Below are 26,568 nucleotides of genomic sequence, written 5' to 3'. Positions count from 1 at the left end.
CACCTGCGTGGTTCAGTTGGTTAAGCCACTGCCTTCGGCTCAGGTTATGATCCTGGAGCCCCGGGATCGAGTCCCGCATCGGGCTCCCTGCTTAGTGGGGAGCCTGCTTCTCCCTCTGACCCTCCCTCCTCTCATGCTGTCTCTCTCTATCTCATTCTCTCTCTCAAATAAATAAATAAATAAAAGCTTTAAAAAGAAAAAGAATGAATCCTTTAGGGTTAGATTAGATATGCAGTTACCAAGATAAACTGGTAGGCCTTCCCTTAGTCTGTTTGTGGAGAGGGCCCAGGAGCAGCACCACAACCGAAATGAGCACACCTAGAGCCACTAAGAGGAACCAGAGCTCCAGGGAGAAATAACTGATTCTACAGCTGGTGCACTAAACATGCAAGAGGAGCCTAGAATATTGTGTTGAGCCTCAAAGAAAGGAAATACTCAAGGAATGATGGGACACATCAAGAGGACATTAGAGTCAGCTTGAAGGACCTTCTATAGCCAAGACTGACAATTTTACTTGAAAATATGTGATAGTAGCAGATTATAACCCCAGTGAATAAAATTTAAATGCTTGAGTCCATGCTAATGTAAATAAAGCATAAATAAGTAAGTAAGTAAATGTTAGAGAAGGAAAAGTAGAAACTGATCACCTGAACCTAAAGAAAGCCACACTGTGGGAGCTGTGGCCTTTGATACAGGGATGGAGTTCATCAGTGGTGACCCATCAGGGAGAAAGCTGGAAGGCAAAGAATAGCCCATTCGCCTCTCTTCCATCCCTCAGGTCTCCTACTGGTGCCTCCCACTGATGGATCCTTGCTGGAACTAGAGGTCAAGGCAGCACCTTGATGCAATCTATGTAGGTCATATCCCTGGAGAGTAGAGAGTAGGGTGACAGAATGGTTTGTGAATCTTCAGGAGCAAAAGGAGACGACCAGCAAACTCTTTTTGCCCCAGAGATTTTTCCAAAATAATGATTTGGCCTTTTTGTTTTCTTTTATGAAATATTTATTGTGCAAAGACTGGGCTTCATGAAAGTCAAAGTTCTTCACAACTCGGTCTCAGCATATCTTTTTGCTTTTTTCCACCTCTGTCTTCCTCTCCCTCATACACTAAGCTTCAATTTTAGACTATATTCTGCTTTCGAGGGCACTCACGCATAACACTGTGGCTTTACCTACCTGTGTTTTCCCTTGCTTGGAGGGCTCCCTGCTCACTTATGTTACAGAAAATTTCCCATAAATTCTTAAAGGTCTAGGTCAAATATAACTTCACTTATATTCTCCTCAACCATCATTAGGCAAATAAAGTTTCCCTTACTTTCATTAGGCAGGGATAATTGATAAGAGCTTTGTGCTCCAGTAGCACTTATTCAAAAATCAATTAGCAATACTATATAGTATCACATTTATTTTTTTAAAATCTCCCTCCCTTTAAACTGAGATCTTCTGACATGTTCCTGATAATAGAGTTCAGGCACTATAAATAGCTGTGGAGATGAATATATGATGTCTCAAGTTATATAGAAATCTGATTTTCACACTCTTTTCCAGGAAACCCCACATTTAGTTATAATCTTTGAAGAGTTAATTTCTAGTAACATCATATACCTTCATCACCACATAGCTATTTTAACTACACCAACAGCTCTTTTATTTAATATGCAGTATTTTCTTTAAACAAAAAATTCCACTGTTAAAAAATATTGAGAAAGCTCCAAGATACCGCAGAAAAATTTAGGAATATCTTGCATTTATTTAACATTGAAAATTGTATACAGGGGTGCCTGGGTGGCTCAGTTAGTTAAGCGTCTGCCTTCAGGTGGGGTCATGATCCCAGGGTCCTGGGATGGAGCCCCGCATCCGGCTCTCTGCTCCGCGGGATGCCTGCTTCTCCCTCTCCCACTCCTCCTGCTTGTGTTCCCTCTCTTGTTGTGTCTCTCTGTCAAATAAATAAATAAAATCTTAAAAAAAAGAAAATTGTATATCTAATTACTGACATAAATATATGATATATATACATACATACATATATAGGTGTGTGTATATGTGTGCATGTGTGCATATATACATATATGTATATATACCATATACATATATATACACATATGTGTGTGTGTATATATATATATGATTTGGTTGGATTTGATTATGGAATAAAATCAAATAGAAGGAATAACAGGGCTTCTATGTACCCCAGTTATAGATAAAGAAATGGAGAAGCAGCAAGGTTGAATAACTAGCTCAAGGTCAAATATCTTGCAATGATGGGTCAAGACAGAATATTCATGGTAGATACTACTTTCTTTGAAGAAGTTTATGGAAACAAAAGATAGAGGAATTGTCAATAAAGAGGCAGATTTTCCGGGCAGGGTCTTGGGAAAAAGCCAAATCTCCTGAATTTAAAATTGGAATATCTACATTAGACTCTCTCTTCTCTCTAGAGAAAAATCAGCAAAGATTGCTGATTCTCCCTATGAAAAGGGAGGACAATTTTCTCTTGACATGGCTTCTTTCTTTCTTTCAGGTCATGAGTAAATGTCCCTTTTCTGTACAAGGAATATCATCCGGCTAGCCTACGGAGATTAATGCATGTCTTAAGTGAGAGTGATCTGTTTTTTCCTAACTGACCAGTTCTGGCAGGGGGAAATGAATTGTGGCTAATTTTATACTCAAGAGAAATTGTTGCTCTTACTAGAATTACTGGATTGAACTGGAGCTTTGCTCAGGTAAACTCCTTGGAGATTGCTACTATAAGAAATGTTTTATTTTGGCAACTTTCGTCGTAGGAAACAAAGAATCTCAAACTGGTTCCAAGATAAGAAAAGTTTAATATGAATATCTACATGAAAGACTTTGTTTTTTAAAGATTTTATTTATTTGACAGAGAGAGACATAGCAAGAGAGGAAACACAAGCAGGGGGAGGGGGAGAGGGAGAAGCAGGCTTCCCGCTGAGCAGGGAGCCCAGTGCGGGGCTCGATCCCAGGACCCCGGGATCATGCCCTGAGCCGAAGGCAGACACTTAACAACTGAGCCACCCAGGCGCCCCTACATGAAAGACTTGACTTAAAAAAAAAATTTAAGAACAGAAACATTACAGAAGGAATCTAAATGCTTGGAACTAGAGGGAGAGTCTAGACATGGGGTAGCTCCACGTTCTTTTAGTAGCAGGAGTCACAAAGTTGGCTATGCACATGAATACAGTTATATTCTATAAGTATTTCTTTCTAATCTGATAATAACTCCCCTATTTTCAGCGTTTCTTAACTTAAATTTTCATGAGTCAGACCTGCTGGTCCGGAGTTGTGCTTCTTAAAATGTAATACGAATATGAGTCACCTGGGAATCTTGGTAAAATGTGTATTGATTCATGAGGTCTTGATTAGAGTCTGAGATTTGGCATTTCTAATAAGTTACCTGGTAATGCCAAAGATGGCTGTCCACAGATCCTGGTTTGTGTGGCAAGGTAGAGTATCTTACCAAGTTAGGGCAGTAGGTATATTAGGCCAGTTTTAATGGCTTAATTGTCCTTAGGTCATGTATCCATCGTTGGTCCAATCACCTGCAGCCAGATTTTAGGGACAGATTCCTTATCGTATCACATATATAGGGGTTACCGGAGGGAAAGTTCACCAAAGACATGAGTGAGATGGGACTGGCATTCTAAATTATGCCTCCTATAAGCAGTTATTTTTCACTGAGTATTGGTTGTAGTTCAGTATCTTTGTCTACTGGTGATCACTGAAGATCAAAAGAAAGTCAGATAATTGGAGTCTCTGTACTCACCGTATTATATCCTGCTCTAATTCTAAAATATGTAGAAATAACCTCATCTTCCTATAACCTACTGAATCGGGGGGAGAATTGTACTTGCCAGTAATTTCACTAAAAATGTGTCCATCTTTTTAAAAGCAACAACTTTGGTAATTGATACGTGTTAGCAAAAACTGTGGTCTCAAAATTCTTTTTCTACAGATTGTGGATAAATCTAGAAGCTAGGATGTTTAATACATATTCTCCATCCTGAAAATGGAATGATCATCCTAAAATATACATTTCTTCTTAGCATATTCATCGATGATTCACTCCAGGATAAAGACCAAGCTCTTTATGGGTCTTCAGAATCTGATCTCAACTTATCCTCCTATATAATCTGCCACCATTTCTGCCACATGTCATAACTATGTTATGCCCAGTTATATGCCATTACCTATCTTGGAGAACCTTCTAGACTCTGTGAATTTATACCTGCTCTGTCTTCCTAAAATGTGGCTCCATATATATTTGCAGCTCATATTTCTGCTCATCCATTCGTTATTCTACCCACAAGTAATTATATCATTCTCTGTTTCAAGAGCTATCAGTAGCTATCCTAAAATAGTTTTTAGTACAGTATATTTGTTTATGCATTTGTCTAGTATAAATTATTTTAAATATTGAATCTTCACAGGTGAGCACAGTACTCAGTGGCCTCTAAGGAAATATTTATTAGATGAATGAAGAGAATGAAGGAATCACTTGGTCTATAGAGGCAGAGTTGGAAAGGCAGTGGGTGAAGGAGTCCTGGAGAAAGTTGGGGGTGGGGGAGAATGAAGCAGATAACAAGAGGCAAGCCACAGACCAGCCACATACTATATATAACGAGGGACTGGCCTCACACAGGTATTTCTACCATTTGCTTCTCACTTGACTCTATGCTAGGTCTGTTTGCCTTCAGCAAGTTAGAATGATTTTTAAATCCTGAGTTCACAGCTACTGGAATATTTACTTCTCCTAAATGAAACCATTCTTTTTTCCTCATCACTCAGGATTCTGGTGCTACAACAGCAGCTGAATTGAAGATCAACACCAAAAGGTGACTCATCGAAATGGCAGGGAAAGTAAATCAAATATCAAATAAAGTCAATTCCTTTACTCTCCCTATCTGATTATTGTTCCTTTGAAGATAAAATATTTAATCTATCCTAGAGGTGTGAAATCCAAGGGCTTTTATTGAACAGCTTTATTGCAACAGGTTAGATATGCTCACCTTAACACTTTATAGTGTTTGCCTGGAGAACATTTATGCTCATGAGGTCATTTGGCTGAGCTTTATTGGCTTATATTTATTCCAGAGAAAAGAAATTTATTTTTCTTTGCAGAAGCAACTAAGTGCTTTCCTGTCTTCTCATGCTACCCCTGATTTTAAGTGATTACCATTTAAACTATCTGACACAGAGACTTTTACATCTATATGCTTCTTCCCTTTTGCACCAGGGGGCATGATGTAAATGCATTTATTATGTAACGTGTAGTCTATTATAAAGAATGGTTTATTCTAGTCAGCTCAAAGAAATCCTAACGGACATTAGGAGCTAAAAGCAGGACATAAGGACAGAGAAGAGAGATTCTTTCAACAGAACCATCTCCCCGTCCCCAGAAAAACAGAAAAACAAAAACAAACAAAACAGGGAGAATCAAGAGAGCAGAGGGGTTACCAGGGGAAATACACCCATCTAACCTCTGCAGTTTCTTCTAGGTTGGGGCAGAGTGGCTGGCCTAGCAGCTAGCGCCACCCTACCTCTCATCTTGTCTCCCTCATGGCTCCATGGCTTTAACAATCATGGTTATTTTAGAGGCAATGTTTTTGAAGGCCACAGAAATGCTGGATATCCATGTAAGTGGAACCCATTGAGAAATCACTGTGGCTTTTTGCACGCCTCCATCTTCCCCTGCATGTAGTCCTTGTGGCCCTGGGAGCTGTGAATGCTGAGTAGCACATATTTTTCGTTTAGCTGGTACTGCAGCTGTTTGTGTCCAGGACCTCACAGATGTCCCAACAGACTCCACGGAGGTTGTGATCTTCATACTCCATGTACAGTGAGCACCATTTGGCCTCTAGATATTCTTTTATCATTGCCCCTGTGGCCCACCATGTGAAGTTTGAGCATCTCCACTAGGTCTTTGCTTTCAGGTTCATTCAGATTCCTTCTGGTAAACCTGAAACACAGATGTCTCCATAAACTTGAAATTGAACTTGCAGAGGCAACTATCAGTGGTCCCCTGCTGGCCCTGACTATTGCCCTATGGAGAGACTGGGGTCTTCCCACAGGACAAACTCTGGTGGTTATGCACATGTCAGTACTGCTTGGTGTGGAAGGCGTTTCCTGTTTGGGGCTCCAGCACTGTTGCTGATGTGTGGGCAGAGAGGGAAGCCACAGGGACATGTTGACAGGGCTGTGCTGAGGCACTTCACCTTTAGTGTCTGCAGAGCACCACCCAGAGGCCTGGCTGAGCTGTACCAAGGCTGTCATGGGTTTCTAGAGCAGGTGGAGCAAATCCAGCCAACTGCCCCAGAAGCAGAAGCCATGGAGGCCCCAGACCCTAGCATAGGCTCTTCACATTCTGGATGGAGGCCTGGCCAATTCCCTCCAAAAGTGGGGAACTGAAGCTTTGATTTGTGTTGGTGGAAAGGTTATCTCTGAGGAGTGATCTTCTCCCTTTTCAGAACAGGTAGGCAGGGAGGTGGCACGTGTGCTCCTGGCCTTCTCTTTTGATTCCGAGTCCTCCTCAGGTTGTAATTACATTACAATATACATTGTACAATATACATTACAAAATACATTACAATACTCAATTCTGAGTATTCTCAGAATTAGAGATGGGAAGAGCAGGACTGGCCTGATCAATCCCTGGCTTGGCTGGCAGAGAGGCTGTACTGTAGCACGTGGGATGAGAAAGGAATGCCACAGACTGGGCTTTTGGGGAATGATGAAGCCCTCCAGCTCATATATCTTGTGTATAAGGAGCAGATAAGTGATCATCACCTCGTATTTCTGGTCCATCAGTGAATCCTTGATTTCTTCCTCTACATAACCAATTAACGCCATCTAGGGGTCATTATAGTCGGGCAATAGCTCCAGATAGGCTTTAGTTCATCTTTATGACCTACGTTCATCCATAGATCTTTCATAATTTTCTCAAAAGTGCCTGTCTTGGTGGGATTGAGAATACAAAATTTCTTGAGCAGGTTTTCACTCTTTATGGAAAAGTAGAAGGGAATATGGCATATTCCACTCAGTACCTGCTCTCACAGCTTCTTGAGATTCTGTGCATCAGAAGGCAGGGATCAGATGACCACTGTAGATCAGATAACCCTCAGGTTCCACACCTCCAATTCTAGTCCATCATAAGATTTGCCTTGGAATAGTTCTGCAGCAGCAAAAGAGGAACTGCTACAGAGAGTACCCAGCTTGTTGCCAAAGGTGAATTTACTGCTGAAGTCCGTCTACACACTTACTATTCATGTCAACACCCAAAAGCAGGTGTTTCGCCTTTAAGTCTCTATAAACAGTCCACTTCTGGTGGCAGCACTACACAGCAGACACTTTCTAATATAATTTGCTCGAGGACTTTTTTCCTTTCATATGCCATGAATCACTAGGTAATCAAACCTCTCTTCCACTCGTGTACTCCATGATGTAGAGTATTTTCTCAGTCTTGATCACCTCAAATATTTTAACTATGTTGGGATGATTCAAAGTCTTTAGGATTCTGACTTCATGGGTATTTTCTGGAAGCTGATTATCATGGCTCCCTCTTTCCCAGTCAGGATGTGCCAGGCCAACTTCAGCTTGGCCAAGTTACCTTTGGAGATTGTCATGAAGAACTGGTGGTTGCCAACATGGGTCTCCTCCTCAGCAAAGATAGCTGAAAGGCCCTGCAGTTGTTGGACTTACTGTTGGACTTACACTCAAGGTGTCCCAAGGTAGGCTTAAAATTGGGAAAGTTGGTGATAAGTTTGGTCTAAACCATTCAAAAAGAAAATTATTTCCAAGTCTACCTGATAAACTGATCTTTATAATGGAGTCAAAACACAATGCCAGAAATGCCAAAAAAATACTAATGATAAAATGAATATGAAAGAAATAAAGAAAAATAGGAAAAAGAATAAAAAGAAAAGAAAAATGAGAAAAATAATAAGGTAAAGAAAAAAGAAAAAAATTAATAAAAAATAAAACAGACAAAAATCCCACCATGCCAATGAGATGTAACAGCTAAGCTTGGTCAGTATCTCTCAGGTCATCAGAAATCAGCTCCTTGAACTAGAAAGACTTCAAACCTCAATAGCACATTCTGAGGCCCAGCCATGGACTAAATAAGGGTTTAGAGAAAAAACAATGGCCCCTGTTGAGGTCATAGCAAGAAGTGAACCTACAAGTCTGAGGATGATCAACAGTGGCTTTGTCACTTTTTTTTTTACAGCTTTAGTGAGATATAATTCACACACCATACAGTTCCTGTATTTAAGTGTATAATTCAGTGATTTTAGTATATTTACAACCATCATCACATCAGTTTTAAAACATATTTATCACCTCAAAAATAAACCTCATGCCCTTTGAGGTATCACATCCCTCTCAAATCCCATGTCACACACACACCCCCAGGCCTAAGCTACCACAAATCTACCTTCTATTTCTGTACATTTAACCTGATCTGGACATATATGAGTGAAATCATATCATATGTGGTCATTTGTGTCTGGCTTTTCTCATTTAGCATAATATTTTCAAGGTTCACTCATATTGTAGCATGTATTAGTACTTTATTGCTTTATGACTAAATAGTATTTTTTTTTTTTTAGAAAAAACCACAGATCTTTATTATTTCCATTACAAAGGGCAGGTCTTTGCAGGAGGAGGGAGGGAATTCTGACAGCGATGAGCAGTCCTACAGGACAGCAATGACTGAGTCCGCATTCAGGAACATCTTGGAGATATAGCTGTCTTTGTTGACTGGCTTGGACTCCTTGCCTTGGAATTCTTGGGGACCTCGGTCCACATATCCTTCACATTCTCCAACACCATGTTGCAGTGCCTGCCGAAGGCTTTCACATGGCCGAGAGCTTCTGGCTGTTGTGGCAGTTAATGAGCACTTGGGTGTGGTTTTTGCCTCTCACTACGTGAGAACAGAAAGTGGACATGTGTTAAACTTTTTCTCCTCCCACATCTGCAGCTCCTCTGGGTCACCTCACTCTTGGGCTTGTTGAGGAGCCTCATGTGCTAATGGCTGCACCCCCCCAGTCTGTGCCATCTCCTCCACGTTTCTCCTGCCCCCGATGGACATTTGCTTTGCTTCCACCTTTTGGCTATTATGAACAATGCTACTATAATCATTCAAGCACAAGTTTCTGTAGGGCCATATGTTCAGATTTCTCTTGGATATATACCTAAGAGTGGAATTACTGGGTCCTATGGTAACTCTATATTTAAGCTTTTAAGGAACTGCCAGACTGTTATCTAAAACAGCTGAACCATTTTACATTCCCTCCAGAAGTATGTGAAGGTCCCAAATTTTCCACATCCTTGTCAACACTTGTTATTATCTGACTTTTTGATCCTAGCTATCCTAGTTAGTATAAAATAACATCCCATTGTGGTGTGATTTGCTCTTCTTATGACTAATGATGTCAAACATGTTTTCATGTGTGTGTTGGCCATTTGCATCTCTTCCTTAAAGAAAGGTCTATTCAGATATTTTGCCCACTTTTTAATAGTTACTTGTCTTTTGGTTATTGAATTGTAAGAGTTCTTTATATATTTTGAATACAAGTTCCCTAACAGATACATGATTTATCCATAGTTTCTCTCATTCTACGTTTTTACTTTTTTGATGATGTCTTATGAAAAGCAAGAGTTTAATATTGGTGAAGTCCATTTAACCTTTTATTTCTCCTTTGTTTTCTTCTAATTTGGTTCATGTCTAAGAACACTTTCCTAAACCCAAAGTAAGTAATGCTTATCCCCTATGATATAACAGTTGAGTCGTTTTAGCTCTTACATTTAGATCTTTGATACATTTTGAGTTAAGTTTTGTCTCTGATGTGAGGCAAGAGTCTAACTTTATTTTTTTACATGTGGCTATGCTATTGTCTGGACACCCTTGGTATAGACAACTATTTGCTTCTCCATTGAATGGTCTTGGCATCCTTGTCAAAAATCAATTGATCATGGATGTATGACTTTATTTCTGGACTTTCAGTTGAACTCCACCAATCTATATGTTTATCCTTAGCAGACTGTTTGATTATTGTTGTTTTGTAGTAAGTTTTGAAATCAGGAAGTGTGAGTCCCCTACTTTCTACTTCTTTTTCAAGATTCTTTTGATTATACGGGGTCTCTTAAAATTCCATATGAATTTTAAAAATAGCTTTTTAATTTATAAAATCAGCTGACATTCTGATAGAGATTATATTGAATCTGTAGATCAGTTGAGGAATATGACATCTTAATATTAAATCTTCCAATCCATGAACATGGGATCTTTTCCCATTTATGTAGATCTTAATTTCTTTCAACAGTATTTTATAGATTTAGAGTATAAGTTTTGCACTATTTTGTTTTTCTAATCACAAGTATTTTATTCTTTTAGATGCTAGTATAATTGTTTTCTTAATTCCATTTTCAGATTGTTCATTGCAAGTGTACAGAAATACAATAGATTTTTGCACATTGTTCTTCTTGTTTTATTCTTGATCTTGGGTGGAGGGGGCATGTAGTCTTTCAATATGAAGTAGGATACTATATTTTTCTAGATGCCGTCCTTTATCAGATTGAGAAAGGTTCCTTCTATTTCTTGTTTGTTGAGTATCATTTTATTGTGATAATGTACTGGATTATATAAAGTACTTTTCTGGCATCTGTTGAGATAACCATGCTTGTTGGTTTGATTCTCCTGACATGATAAATTGTAGTAATTGATTTTTGGATGTTAAACCAACCTTTCATTCCTGGGATAAACTCCCATTTGGTCATAGACTCTAATTCTTTTTATTTGTTACTAGAATGGTTTGCTGGTATTTTACTGAAGATTTTGTATCTATACTCATAAGAAATAAGGGTCTGTAATTTTCTTTTTTTTGTGATGACTTTCTCTGGTTTTAGTACCAGGGCAATAATGGCCTTATAAAATGAATTGGGAAGTATTTACTTCTTTTCTATATTTTTGGAAGCATTTGTGAAGATTGGCATTCATCTTTCTTTAAATGTTTGGGATAATAGAATTCTGTGGTGAAACTATCTGGGTCTAGGCTTTTCTTTGTGGATAGTTTTTTTTTTAAATTTTTTTAAATTTTATGATGTTATGTTAATCACCATACATTACATCATTAGTTTTTGATGTAGTGTTCCATGATTCATTGTTTGCATATAACACCCAGTGCTCCATTCAATACGTGCCCTCTTTAATACCCATCACCAGGCTAACCCATTCCCCCATGCCCCTCCCGTCTAGAACCCTCAGTTTGTTTCTCTGAGTCCATAGTCTCTCATGGCTCATCTCCCCCTCTGATTTCAGCCCCCTTATTTTTCCCTTCCTACCATTTTTTTTTAACATATAATGTATTATTTGTTTCATAGGTACAGGTCTGTGATTCAACAGTCTTACACAATTCACAGCGCTCACCATAGCACATACCCTCCCCAATGTCTATCACCCAGCCACCCCATCCCTCCCAACCCCCACCACTCCAGCAACCCTCAGTTTGTTTCCCAAGATTAAGGATTCCTCATATCAGTGAGATCATATGATACACGTCTTTCTCTGATTGACTTATTTCACTTAGCATAATGCCCTCTAGTTCCATCCACATTGTTGCAAATGGCAAGATTTCATTTTTGATGGTTGCATAATATTCCACTCTGTGTGTGTGTGTGTGTGTGTGTGTGTGTGTGTGTGTACACATCTTCTTTATCCATTCATCTGTTGATGGACATCTTGGCTCTTTCCATAGTTTGGCTACTGTGGACATTGCTGTTACAAACATTGGGGTGCACATACCCCTTCGGATCCTTACATTTGTATCTTTGGGGTAAATACCCAGCAGTGCAATTGCTGGGTTGTAGGGTAGCTCTATTTTCAACTTTTTGAAGAACCTCCATACTGTTTTCCAGAGTGGCTGCACAAGTTTGTGGGTAGTTTTTGATTACTAATTTCCTCAGTTGTTACAGATTTATTTTAATGTGATAAATTTAAATTTAAAAGGTGTACTGTCTTAATTCAGTGATGGTGATTTGTGTCCTTCTAGGAATTTGTCCATTTCACCTAACGGATCTAATTTATTGGCATACAACTGTTCATAGTTTCCATTTATAATACTTTTTATTTTTGTACGTTTAGTAGTAGTGTCCTCTCTTTCATTTTTTATTCCAATTATTAGAATGTTTGTTCTTTTTTGCTTAGTTTAAATAAAGGTTTGTCAATTTAGTTGCTCTTCTCAAAGAACCAGTTTTTGGTTTCTTTGATATTCTTTGTTGTTTTTGTATTCTTCATTTTTATTATTTCCACTCTAATTTTATTATTCTCTTCCTTCTGCTTACTTTAGATTTAGTTTGTTCTTTTCTCAGAGTTGTTGATTTGATACCTTCTTTCCTAATATAGGCATTTATAGCTATACATTTCCCTATAAGCAGTGATTTAGCTGTATCTCATACATTTTAGCATGCTCTCTATTCATTTTCTCTAATCTCAAAGTATTTTTGATTTGTCTTTTGATTTCACCCTTGGCTCATTGATTATATAGAAGTATGTAGTTTAATATGTATGTTTGTGCACTTCCCAAATATTTTCCTGCTATTAATTTCTAATTTCCTTGTATAGAGAAGATATTTCATATTTTGTCATTTCAAATTTATTGAAGTTTATGGTCTAACAATATAGTCTATACTGGAGAATGTCTCATGTGTACTTAAGAAAAAAATATATTTTGGTGTAGGGTAGAGTTTTCTCTAGGTGTCTATGAGGACTATTTAGCTTATAATGCTGCCCTAGTCTTCTATGTCCTTGTTGATCATCTATGTAGTTGTTCTATCAATTACTGATAGGGTGTACTGAAGCCTCAATTACTGTTGAATTATCTATTTGTCCTTTCATTCCTGTCAGTTTTGTTCATGTATTTTGATAATATGTTATTAGGTGAATATATGGTTATCATCATCATATCTTCCTAATGGATTGACCCTTTTATCATTATAAAATGTTCTTTTTTTATGTCAAGTAACATGTTTTGTTTTAAAGCCTATTTTACCTGGTATATGTACAATCATTACATCTTTGTTACAGATGCTGTTTGCACAATATATTTTTCTCATCCTTTTACCATCAATCTGTATGTTTGAATGCAAAGTGTGTCTGCTGTAGAAGAAGATGAACTGACTTATTTAGATGGATTAAGGACTGTGAAGATGCTCTTAGTCCCCCAACTATGAAGATAGGTTCCTTGAGAAAGTGGCACCACTGTAAATTTTAGATAGATATCAAGATAGACATATTAAGTGAAGGATGTAAGGCACATATAAAGTTTTTTGAGGCAATGGAAATATACAGTGCAAAAGCAATGAATTATGAGTGGATTGAATAAAGATTGATATGGCTGGAGTATAGAGAGCAAAGTGGGTGGAGTAGAATGAGATGGCCAGATCTCAGAATGCCAGATAAGCAAATTTGTCTTAAGGGCATTAAAGTTCCCATGATCAGGTTTTTAAGAAGTACATTCCATGATCACATACATATTTGTTTGTTCTTTATTGAAGTATAGGTGACACACAACATTATATTAGTTTGAGGTGTACCACATAGTGATTTAAAAAGTTTATATGTTATGCTATGCTCACCATGACTGTAGCTACCATCTGTCACCATAAAATGCTATTATAATACAATTGATTATATCGTCTACACTGTACTTTTTATCCCCGTGACTTATTTATTCCATAACTGGAAGCCTGTTACCTCCAACTCCCCTTCACCATTTTGCCCATCCCTCTACTTCTTCCCCTCTGGCAATCACGGTCTCTTCTTTGCATTTGTGGGTCTGCTTCTGCTTTTTATTTATTTATGTATTTGTTTTGCTTTTTAGATTCCACATATAAGTGAAATCATATGGTATTTGTCCTTCTTGGGCTGACATATTTCACTTGGCATAATATCCTCTAGATCCATCCATATTGTCCCAAATGGCAAGATCTCATCTTTTATATGGCTGAGTAATAGTCCACTGTGTGTGTGTGCATGTGTGTGTTGATGTACACTAAATTTTCTTTACCCATTCATCTATCAATGGACACCTGGGTCGTTTCAATGTCTTGGCTATTAATCACATGTTTTAAAGAGAATGTACTAGCAGGCTCCATTCAAACCCAGGGGAACAGCCACACTTTTGTGGCCCCACCAAGCCTTGTCCATGACTCTGCATCATTACCTCCTATTAACTTGTTTCCATTTTGTTTCTTCAACTAGCTTGTGGGCTCCTTGGAGGAAAGGCCATTTTATATGTATTTCTACATTTCCAATTCGAATTCAAGACCAGGACCATAAAGAGTTTTAAAACATGTTTGGCAATGAAATAAATGAATAAAAAATGAAAATAAATTTCAGAAAATAAAGTGTATTAATTTTCTTCGACTATGAGGGACTGAACAAGAGCTACTTATAGACAAAATTAAGTCTGCATGTATGAATGTTCTTGGACAACTTAGAACGTGAACAACAAAATAATGCATTAATTTTAAATTGATGAAAAGAAGGAGAAAGGAAGCCTTGTAGGTCATCCTTTCTGATGCCATTAATTCATTCTGAACTGAATACATAAATAATTTACTTGCTGTTATTCTTGGGGGCAGAGCTCAGAGCTGAGGAAGAAACATACAGGATAATTACTATAATGAAGAAATACAAAACACAGATAATTGCTATACTTCGTTATCTTATAAGGATTATTTAATGTCATAGGGAAGACAGACATATGAACACCAAAATGTGGGGCTCCATCTCACGACCCTGAGACCACGACCAGAGCCAAAACCAAGAGTTGGATGCCTAACTGACTGTACCACCCAGGCACCCCCAAATAATAACTGTTATTAGAAAATAAAAAAAATCACAACTATATCTCCCATATCCTTGTATTACAGAATACATTGCGCTGTATATAATGTTTTGTTTTCCCCAATTAGGTCATCAGCTCTTTGAGAGTAAATATCTGAGATTTTTCTTGAACTGCCTCCTTCATGCCAAACTTCCAGACTCTAAAATTTGACTTGGGTGTTCAGCTATGGCTAAGAAATATATGGATTCTTTTTTCCTCAAGCTGACCTGTGGTTCAACCATGGCTTCAAGAACTAAGACCTGTCAACATAAACCAGAAAGCAACACAGACAATATACAGTAATAGTCACCTTACAGGCAATACAATGGCACGAAATTCATATCTTTCAATAGTTACCCTGATGTAAAGGGGCTGAATGCCCCCATCAAAAGACACAGGCTATCAGATTGGATTAAAAAACAAGACCCATCAATATGCTGTCTGCAAGAGACTCATTTTAGACCCAAGACACCCCCAGATTGAAAGTGAGGGGGTGGAAAATCATTTACCATGCTAATGGACACTAAAAGAAAGGTGGGGTGGCAATCCTTAGATCAGACAAATTAGATTTTAAACCAAAGACTGTAATAAGAGATGAGAAAGGACACTATATCCTACTTAAAGGGTCTTTCCAACAAGAAGATCTAACAATTATAAATATCTATGCCCCGAACATGGGAGCAGCCAATTATATAAGGCAATTAATAACAAAAGCAAAGAAACACATTGACAACAATACAATAAGAGTGGGAGACTTTAACGCCCCCCTGACTGAAATGGACAGATCATCAAAGCAAAAGATCAACAAGGAAATAAAGACTTTAAATGATACCCTGGACCAAATGGACTTCACAGACATATTCAGAACATTCCATCCCAAAGCAATGGAATACACATTCTTCTCTAGTGCCCATGGAACATTCGCCAGAATTGATCACATCCTCGGTCACAAATCAGGGCTCAACAGGTAGCAAAAGATTGGGATCATTCCCTGCATATTTTCAGACCACAATGCTTTGAAACTAGGACTCAAACACAAGAGGGAAGTCGGAAAGAACTCAAATACATGGAGGCTAAAGAGCATCCTACTAAAGAATGAATGGGTCAGCCAGGAAATTAAAGAAGAATTTAAAAAAATTCATGGAAACCAATGAAAATGAAAACACAACTGTCCAAATATTTGGGATACAGCAAAGGTTGTCGTGAGAGGAAAGTATATAGCAATACAAGCCTTTCTCAAGAAACAAGAAAGGTCTCAAATACACAATCTAACCCTACACCTAAAGGAGCTGGAGAAAGAACAGCAAATAAAACCTAAACCCAGCAGGAGAAGAGAAATAATAAAAATCAGAACAGAAATCAATGAAATAGAAACCAAAAGAATAGTAGAACAGATCAACGAAACTAGGAGCTGGTTCTTTGAAAGAATTAACAAGATTGATAAACCCCTGGCCAGACTGATCAAAAAGAAAAGAGAAATGACCCAAATCAACAAAATCATGAAGGAAAGAGGAGAGATCACAACCAACACCAAAGAAATACAAACAATTATAAGAATATATTATGAGCAACTCTATGCCAGCAAATTAGATAACCTGGAAGAAATGGGTGCATTCCTAGAGATGTATCAACTACCAAAACTGAACCAGGAAGAAATAGAAAACCTGAACAGACCTATAACCACTAAGGAAATTGAAGCAGTCATCAAAAATCTCCCAACAAACAAAAGCCCAGGGCCAGATGGCTTCCCAGGGGAATTCTACCAAACATTTCAAGAAGAATTAATACCTATTCTTCTGAAACTGTTCCAAAAAATAGAAATGGAAGGAAAACATCCAAACTTGTTTTATGAGGCCACCATTACCTTGATTCCCCAAACCAGACAAAGACCCCATCAAAAAGGAGAATTACAGACCAATATCCTTGATGAACATGGATGCAAAAATTCTCACCAAAATACTAGCCAATGGGATCCAACAGTACATTAAAAGGATCATTCACCAAGGCCAAGTGGGATTTATCCCTGGGCTGCAAGGTGGGTTCAACATCTGCAAATCAATCAATGTGATACAATAAATTAATAAAAGAAAGAACAAGAATCATATGATCCTCTCAATAGATACAGAAAAAGCATTTGACAAAATAAAGCATCCTTTCTTGATCAAAACTCTTCAGAGTATAGGGATAGAGGGTACATACCTCAATATCATAAAAGTCATCTATGAAAAACCCACAGCAAATATCATTCTCAATGGGGAAAAACTGAGAGCTTTCCCCCTAAGGCCAGGAACATGGCAGGGATGTCCACTCTCACCACTGCTATTCAACATAGTATTAGAAGTCCTATCCACAGCAATCAGACAACAAAAAGGAATCAAAGGCATCCAAATTGGCAAAGAAGAAGTCGAACTCTCACTGCAGATGATATGATACTGTATGTGGAAAATCCAAAAGACTCCTCCCCAAAACTGCTAGAACTCATACAGGAATTCAGTAGAGTGGCAGGATATAAAATCAATGCACAGAAATCAGGGGCATTCCTATACATCAACAACAAGACAGAAGAGAGAGAAATTAAGGAGTCAATCCCATTTACAATTGCACCCAAAACCACAAGATATCTAGGAATAAATCTAACCAAAGAGGCAAAGAATCTGTACTCAGAAAACTATAAAATACTCATGAAAGAAACTGAGGAAGGCACAAAGAAATGGAAAAACATTCCATGCTCATGGATTGGAAGAACAAATATTGTGAAGATGTCAATGCTACCTAGAGCAATCTACACAAAGCAATCCCCATCAAAATACCATCCACTTTTTTCAAAGAAATGGAACAAAGAATCCTAAAATTTGTATGGAACCAGAAAAGACCCCGAATAGCCAGAGGAATGTTGAAAAAGAAAAGCAAAGCTGGCGGCATCACAATTCCAGACGTCCAGCTCTATTACAAAGCTGTCATCATCAAGACAGTATGGTACTGGCACAAAAACAGACACATAGATCAATGGAACAGAATAGAGAGCCCAGAAATGGACCCTCAACTCTTTGGTCAACTAATCTTTGACAAAGCAGGAAAGAATGTCCAATGGAAAAAAAAACAGTCCCTTCAACAAATGGTGTTGGGAAAATTGGACAGCCACATGCAGAAGAGACAATGAGATTCTCTGACAATCTCAGAGAATCTAAATTAGAGAAGATTGTTCTAATTCTTACTTCGAGGAGATACTAAGGCCAAACTCCACCATTCTGATCTTATGGTTTAATCATTCAATCCTTCCTTGGAATACATGAATCAATAATTTCCCTCTAGCTGAAATAGAGCAAATTGAGATTGTGTTTTGATAATATATTTGTGAGTAAAAAAGGCAAGTCTCATAACAATATGAATAGTTTGATGTAATTTTTATAAAACTTAAAGTTTATGGGTTTACAAATGTAAAAATCATCATAGAAGACACACACCAAAGTGTTAACAGTGATTTACCCTTGGAGTAGTAGCAATAGGAAAAGGAAACTCTTTTGCTTCTGTAAGGGTACTTTTATTTAATTAAAATTTTAACAACTACCTCTATTAATATTGTAATTGAAAAATACCTTTCAAAATCCACAAACTAAAAACCTCTAGGAAGAATATGTAAAGAAAAACAAAGAAGTGCTTTGCAAACACTTACTCTCAAACCTTCTGATACCAAGTACACCTGTGTTGACTGGTCTCATAGTGAAGCCAGTAGAGAATCATGATTGCTTAAAGATAGAAAGCCGAAGTTGTACAGTGACTTCCCAACTCACAAATGCCTAATTTATGAACACCTGGCACATAAAGAGAAATGTTATTGGCCCAAGCTAACTTGCCAGGGGACGGCATTGCAGAGTGAAAAATAGTTGAGCTTTGCATTTTGAATTCTCCTCCTCTATTTATTTTAGCTATGGAATATCAGGTGGATTATTGAGGATTTCTGCACCTCCGTTCCTGATCAACAAAATGTGCTAAAAATGATTCTTAACTCCTAAAATTTCTCTGAAGTTTAGTAGCAATAATGCCTGACAAAGCCTGGCGCACATGATGCACTCTATCTATGACGGTGTTAGCCATCAGTATTATTAGAGGGTAGCTTGTCTTCTAGGTGCTCAAGATTTCACTACATCACAGTGGTATTCTCTCTCTAATAGCAAGCTTTCTATCTGTTACCAGGTACAGACAGCAAATCCCTTGGAGTAATGATTTTCCTGTCAGGGTGACAAATTTCCACATGTTAGAATCAATTTCCTCAGAATTAATTCTTCTCCCAGTATCTGCACATCATTTGATTGGAGCAAAGCTACCCTTACATTTATTAAGTTCCTAACAATAAAAAAAGAAAGCTTGGTCTATTTTATCTTTGCTATTTCAAAAATTCTAAGATGCATGGTTTTTTTTTCCACCTAGTACAAATTCCTGAAGTCTGATATCCCTTGGAGTAGATAGAGTGTCTCAGTATGTACTAGTCAAGCAACAGGCCAATACAACTCATATTGTAGTTTGAATCATGCCACATATCATTGCTCGATATGCGTAAGCTCAGCTATAGTTGCTCATAGCATCTGGCTTTACTTATGTATTATTTGCATTGTTAGAACTAGATGTGTTGAATTTAGTTGCCATTTAAAATGTCCTGAAAAATAATCTGCTGTGGCCAAACAATGAAACAGAGATATCGTGTACTCAGAAAGTTACAGAATAGACCACCCTGACCCATATTAAAACTCTACACCTAAAACAAAATTTCTACGTGAGAAAGCATGTGTTGAAAGTTGACTACAGTTTTTTTCTTCCTTTGAAGTTCATAAAATGATGGTACTATCATAGAAGGTAACTTAGATTCAAATATAGTAATTCATGTCAAGAAATATGTGGGCCTCTTCCATCTCAGGGTTTCTTATTTTACTTTGGCCAACAGTCCTCCAATGCAGTATCTACTGACCATATACACACATGTGCCAGGCCTAGTGATGGGTACTATTTTCTTCTGATAGAGGTCAAAGCCTTTCCTACCATACTTTGTCCAACACAAAGACCTTTCTCCCATCACCATTTTCAGTGGCTGTAATTGTAACAGGGAGAAACTTAGCATGTCTGACTCCATATTGCTTCTATTTCCCTTGCTGCTGTGACCTACAGCTTAGAAACTTCTGCTCAGCCCCACAGGTAGGCATGTTAATCATTGAAGGAATTTTGCTTTACAGCTGAGATTTGCAAAAACTTCTTTCTTACCAGAAACTGACCTCACCTAAGGAGATAAAGAAGTATGTAGAGAAATGACTATGCTATGTTTAAGATTTGCAGGAATGGTATGACCAGATTCCTATACACAAAGATTAACTGACCAAGGACAAAAAGTTACATGACCTTTCTCACTGTCTACAAACATTAGTCACTTTTTGATTCCAACCCACTTCTGCTTCCCCCTTTTGCTAACATGAAAGAAACTCACATTTCATGCCGAAGGGAGATGGTTCTTTGGGACAATAGTCTACCATCTCCTGGATTAGCTGGCTTTACAAATAAAGTCACTTTCCTACCCAACATCCTGGCTCTCGACTTCTTGGCCTGTCATGTGGTGAGAACGAGGTTGGACTTGATTCCATAATTTTGCTTGTAATCCCTACTCTTGCCACTTGTATGAGCAAAAGGATTCAGTTATTAAGTTGGAGTCTGCTTTTGATACAGAGGCCTTCACACAGTAGATCCTGCCACAGAGGTAGAAGAGTTGATTCCTGAGGAGTACTGCATTTACTCGTGGAAAGGATGTTACTTATTAAGAGTTAGAAACTTCATCCAGTCCTCAGATGTCTATTAAACTCACGATATAGATGCAGTACTAATATAAAATTGGCAGTACTGAGACAAACTCAATTGGGGCATTCTGGTAGAAGGAAGCAGAGGAAAGAATTGGACAGTACTGCCCCCTGGCGGCTGTCGCTGAGAGGGGAGGTACATGCAGAACCTCTCAGAGCGTTGCCGCAGGGCTGTACTGAGACCAGAGTTTGAAGTCCAGAAATTTGGGTCATCGAGGAGGGAAGTGAGAGTCTTCGGGGAGAAACAGAGAGATATTCTCATTGGAAAACTCATTATCACTGGAGAAGAAACCAATAATTTCCAAGAGATAAATCTTGAAGACAAATGCAGCTCCCAGGAGGTGGAAGAGTGGTCTTCCATAAAGAAAAATCTCCCCACACTCCCGACTCAAAAGCCTTCTGTGCACCTTTAACTCAGGAATCACTTTTAGCAGTGATTTTAGGTAAAGGTGGCTACCTGGGAGTGAGACCCACTGAAGGCACCACAGTGTCATGTCACTGCCTCATGTTTACTCTTAGACATAATCTCTAGGAGTGAAATGTCAGATGGGACCAATGTTTGCGATAGAAAATGTTTCTCCTTATTTCTGTCCCATTCTAACTTCCCCCAGTGTTGTTTAGTTGAATTTCCATAGTTAAATGCACCTTCACTGTAATCCAATTAAGGCAGTATTTCTAAACCAGAGCCCTTGGGACATCACAGAGAGATTCATTGCCTACCTGTAGTACCACTGGTAGTTTTATTCCCTGCCACATTGGTGATTAATGAGGTATTTATGGAGAAAATATTGGAACTATTTACCATGCGTAGCACTGTGTTTTTGAGGAAATATGATTTAAGTTTCACAGAATTTATAACCAAGCTTTGTAATTGATCCTTATTTTAAAGTGAGTTCTACCTGTGTTAAAACAGTATACTTGGGGAAGCGCAAGAAGCCTGCTGACTTCATATTCAGGGACATCTGCAAATAGATTCAAATTCTTGAATCACCTACCTTTGTGTCAGGCCCTTCCTCTCACACTAAAATTTTGTCTTTCTCCATTCCTATTTTTCCTGTCACTCAACACCTAACAAACATTTTTGCCATACCTAGGAGTTTGCATAAAATCAATTTTCAACTTTTATTTGTTGATTAACAAATAAATCATGAACAAGTGAATAAATGAGTGAATAAACAGTGAATTGAAAGTTTGATTTTCTGACAATTTAAAATCCAGTCTTTTAGTTCTAAGCACTGACAGAGTTATAAGAACCCTGTTGTGGTCGGGCGCCTGGGTGGCTTAGTTGGTTAAGCGACTGCCTTCAGCTCAGGTCATGATTCTGGAGTCCCCTGATCGAATCCTGCATCAGGCTCCCTGCTCAGCGAGGAGCCTGCTTCTCCCTCTAACCCTCTCCCCTCTCATGTACTCTCTCTCTCTCTCTCTCTCTCTCATTCTCACTCTCTCAAAAATAAATAAATAAATCTTAAAAAAAAAAAAAAAAGAACCCTGTTGTGGTCAATAGGTGACATTCCTTCCTCTTTCATCTCTTTGAAATACATAGTCATACCCCACCAGCTTCCAGGACTCCTCCTTCCTAAAGCTTTGTCTCCAGAAAACTGAAATCAGGGCACCTTCCTGCCAGTCCCTCTGCCTTGTGTCACTGGCTTTTGGATAAACATGACTTTGCATCTTTCCCTAGATAAAGAATGCATGGAGCACGACTAAATCTGAGGTAATAAAAATCTCCTCTCTTTCTCTCTCTTTTCTGCCTCCCACACTCCCTGTCTTTCATCTTTCTCCTGCTGCTGACTTTTCAACTATAGCCTCATTATCTCTTACCGATTAAATCACACACCTCTCTGGCAACTTCTCCCTGAATTCTGTGGATGTCCTATAGATCCTCCTAAATCTCTTGGCTACATTTCAATATCTATTTATATGATATTCTGTGTTACAAATGAACTTGCACTTATGCTATTAAAGTACAGTAAGCCTTTGCCATGCACTTGACTGCTTATAGCTGTTCAACTATTTTCACTTCCCTGGTGCTATGCCCAACTCCTAAGGGAAAGGCACTGCCTGGGGACAACTGCAGGACAGATAATGTCCAATACATACCAATTTTACTTTAGGCTTCAGGTGCAGAGACAAGTGGTTGAAATAAATGGACATATATTAAATGTCCATTTTGTGATAAGCCACACACCCACACAGTTTGATTTTATCATCATAACAATCCTATACCTTTGATACTATTATCTCATTTTACAGAGAGTGAATTTAAGCCTTGAGAGATGTCTTAGGTACAAGGGGCAGATCTCAAACTTAGAAGGGTAGGATTAGATCTTAAGCCTCTCCACTTCCACTTTACCTTGTTCTTTTTTAAGACAAACCTTTGCCTAAGACACCTATACCATTACCTAGGTCCAGAACATTTTTTTTTCATGCCAAATGGAAACACTGTGACCCTTATTATATGTGCTGTGGAAACTAACACAACCCTGTACCCATTTATTCTAGTTACTTTCCATAGAGGGATTGGTTGCATATGGTAAATATAATTAATGCCATGAAATGTATACTTCAAATAGCTAAAATGGTAGATTGTATGTTATTTGTATTCACCACAATAAAAAACCACACATACACACAAAACACACACACACAATTTTAAACAGTCTTCTACTTCCCACTTTTTCTTACAACTTCCTTTCCTTAAAGGTTATGTCAATAATTACGAAGTCCAGGATGAAATCCCTAACCTGGTTTCATTAAGTTAAAATATTGTATACTATTTTTTTATTATCTCCATTATGACTTTTCCTGGTTAAATATAGCTTTTATGGCACAGGGACAGAGATAGTATTATCACTTATCAAAAGCTGCACTTCACAGGGGGACCGCAATGAGTTTTAAACATTAAAGTTTTCCTACTATAGGAATGCTATTCCTCAGAGAGAAATGCACCATTTGCAAAAAGAATTTCCTGGTATTTTATTTGGTCTGTTGGATATAAAATGAATCTTGGAGCTTTCACTTGAGTTTCCACTTGACAAGCCCTTGACATGATGTTGATGACTTTAAAATCTCTTTCCCAGCCCACACCTCCCTCCTGAGCAGTAGACCATATATCCAAATGACTACTGGGTATCACCTTGCTATCCCTCAGACACCTAAAACTTAACTTGTCCAAAGCTGTACTCATTATCTTATACTCTCAGACCTGCTGCTGCTTCTGTATTTTTGATTTCACTGAAAGATGTAACTATCCACTCAGATGTCCAAACAAGACATCTAGGCATCATTCTCAAATTTTCCATCCCCATCCATATCTTATCAATCATCACATTCTTTAGAGTCTATCATAGTTCCTCTTGATGACTATTCCAAAGGATCAGCCTCCACCCACTTAAACATGTATGCTCAAGCAAAGCCTTCAATTTTGATTGCTCAGTATGATATATTCAGCTATCCGTTTGCTCTAATAAATGGATCTCTGTAGTCACAGAAGTGGCCTTGCATTTTAGCCAAAAGAAAACTTGGGAATATAAATCAACAGAAGATAAAAAGAAAAATGCATCATTTCTCTGGAGCCTTTACTACAAATTTTAATTCTCTGATTTTTTTTTTGTTCTTGTGATGTCAATGAATGTTTAAACGGCAGCAACCAATTTGATGTTCTTTCTGCCTTCGATCAGGCCTAGACAATTTGCTTTCCTCAACACTCTTGCTCATCTCCTTATAGAAAAGCAATTGTAGACCACATGGAGAAGTTATTTTAAAGTATAAACAGATGTGTTTACCTGAAATCACATTTCCTTTTACCCATAGGCTAAAGGGCTATTTATCCTGCTTTCTCTTAGTTTAGGCAGGATATCAGAAAATCCAGAATACGACAATATCAAAATCTTGGCTTTTCCATTGTAAAACCTGTGGTTTAGATGCATTTGTAGGAATACAGGATTCCCCCCCCCCAAATTTGTACATTATCTTTGAGACCTTCTAATTTGGATATGTGAAAAATAGCCTTTCCATCATTGTCTAATGGGAAATCATGCAAAATTAAGGTTAATGAGAAATAGAATCTCAACAATATCTTCCAAAATTTTTGACATCTGTGGAAAGGGTATCAAAAGAAATGGATAAAAGGGAAAGAGTATATGACCAGCTCTCAACTTCCTGTCTGTCTCCATTTGCTAGTGGGTTACATAAGCCAAAAGTAGCCACATGTATTATCTTCATTCAAAAGGAAAAATGACACATAGGCCTGGCTTCTCCTCCAATGAACTTTCCTGAAAATAATGGTTTCAGAAATCAAATTGCTTACTTCAGAAATATTTAATCAAAAAGGAAGGGCTACCAGATCAAAGATGATATGAAAAACAAACATGAGTAAACCAAAGGACATAGGAAACACACTCATCATAAATCATCATCATCATCATCACAACACAGAAAGTCTTAAGCAAGTATTTTACTATGAATTTTAAAATGCAGTAAAACAATTAGTAAAAATGATGATATAGACAAAGGTATGTGAATTTAAATAAAATTGTAAGATTAGAATATGATGAAATGCGAATAGAAGAGCTAAGAAAAGAAGGGAGAGGAAAATACAAATCATAGAAATGAAGGCAAAATTGTCAGTGATACACATTGCTAAATATTCCCTAAAGATCATAAAGGATTAAACAGGCAAGGAAAGTGAAATGGATATAAATAAGTGTTCTGAAAAAGGTTATGAGAAAATAAAAGGCTAGGGAGATACAAAAATTGTATATGTTGGGTAACTAAAGAAAAATGTTAGAATAGAACCTTTCTTTAAAGATATTATTCAAGAAAACTTTCCAGAAACAAGGTCTTAATATAGAGACAACAATTTATTCTGTGTCCTATGGAAACATGACACAGAATGTCAGTACAAATAAATGTCCTACTACATCTAGCTTTGGACAAAGATCAGGTCACCTAAAAGCAAAAAAAGAATGTTGACTTCAGACTTCTCCACAACCATATTCAATGCTAATGAACAACTGAGCACTTAAAAATTCTCAAAAAAAAAAAGTCTGACTCAAGAATCATAGCACAGTCATTCAACCATAAAGGAAACAGATAACATTTTTGGAATGTACAAAAACTCTGGAAATATTACTCTTAGCCCTTTCTAAAGAAGTCACTGGAAGATGTATTTTAGCTGACCAAGAAAATAAAGCAAAAATAATGGCAAAAAGACAGGTAGAGAGCATTAATATATTTAACCACAGAACTAATATTTTTAAAATGTGGAAATAATGTTTGCCAAACAGAATGGAATGTTATAAATACTGACCGTGAATATAATAAAACTAATATGAGTTTGGAATTTATTTTTGGCCATTATTTCTTCAAAAATTGTTTTCTGTCCTCCCTTTCCCTCCTCTCCTTCAGGGATTCCTATAATATATATTAGGATTTCTGTGATTCTCTCAATTGATATTCTATTCATTTCAAACCTCTTCTTGTATTTCACTGTAGACAGTTTCTACTGCCATTTTTCTTCTTTGCTCTTCCTTCTGCTTTTTACGTATCCAGTGCTTTTCTCATCTAAGACACTGTAGTTCTCATTTCTATAAATTCTATTTCAGTTTTTGTTTTATTTCCTATGCCATTACTTCTTTTTTTTTCATTACTTAATTCTTTGAACATGTAATATATAGTCATAAAAACTGTCTTAATGCTTTATTCTTCAAATGCGAACATTTGGGTCAGTTCTGAGCCCACTGGAATTAATTATTTGTTCTCATTATGGATCACATTTGCCTTCTTTTTAAGCCAGGTAAATATTTTCCCTATTTAAATTATATTTATTCT

The 26,568-nt window shown here is 37.6% G+C and overlaps 2 pseudogenes; both read right to left on the bottom strand.

Moving 5' to 3' along the window:
- Positions 1 to 5,571: 5,571 nt before the first annotated feature.
- On the bottom strand, positions 5,572 to 8,320 carry LOC112830596 (serine/threonine-protein kinase MARK2 pseudogene; annotated as a pseudogene).
- A 376-nt stretch (positions 8,321 to 8,696) lies between these two features.
- LOC112830927 (small nuclear ribonucleoprotein Sm D2 pseudogene) lies at positions 8,697 to 9,035 on the bottom strand (annotated as a pseudogene).
- Positions 9,036 to 26,568: the final 17,533 nt, after the last annotated feature.

This window comes from Callorhinus ursinus, unplaced genomic scaffold, assembly GCF_003265705.2.
Source record: "Callorhinus ursinus isolate GAN/ISIS: 27379988/994484 unplaced genomic scaffold, GSC_fseal_2.0 scaffold31, whole genome shotgun sequence".
Lineage (NCBI taxonomy): Eukaryota > Metazoa > Chordata > Mammalia > Carnivora > Otariidae > Callorhinus > Callorhinus ursinus.
This window is presented reverse-complemented; position numbering and strand designations above follow the sequence as displayed.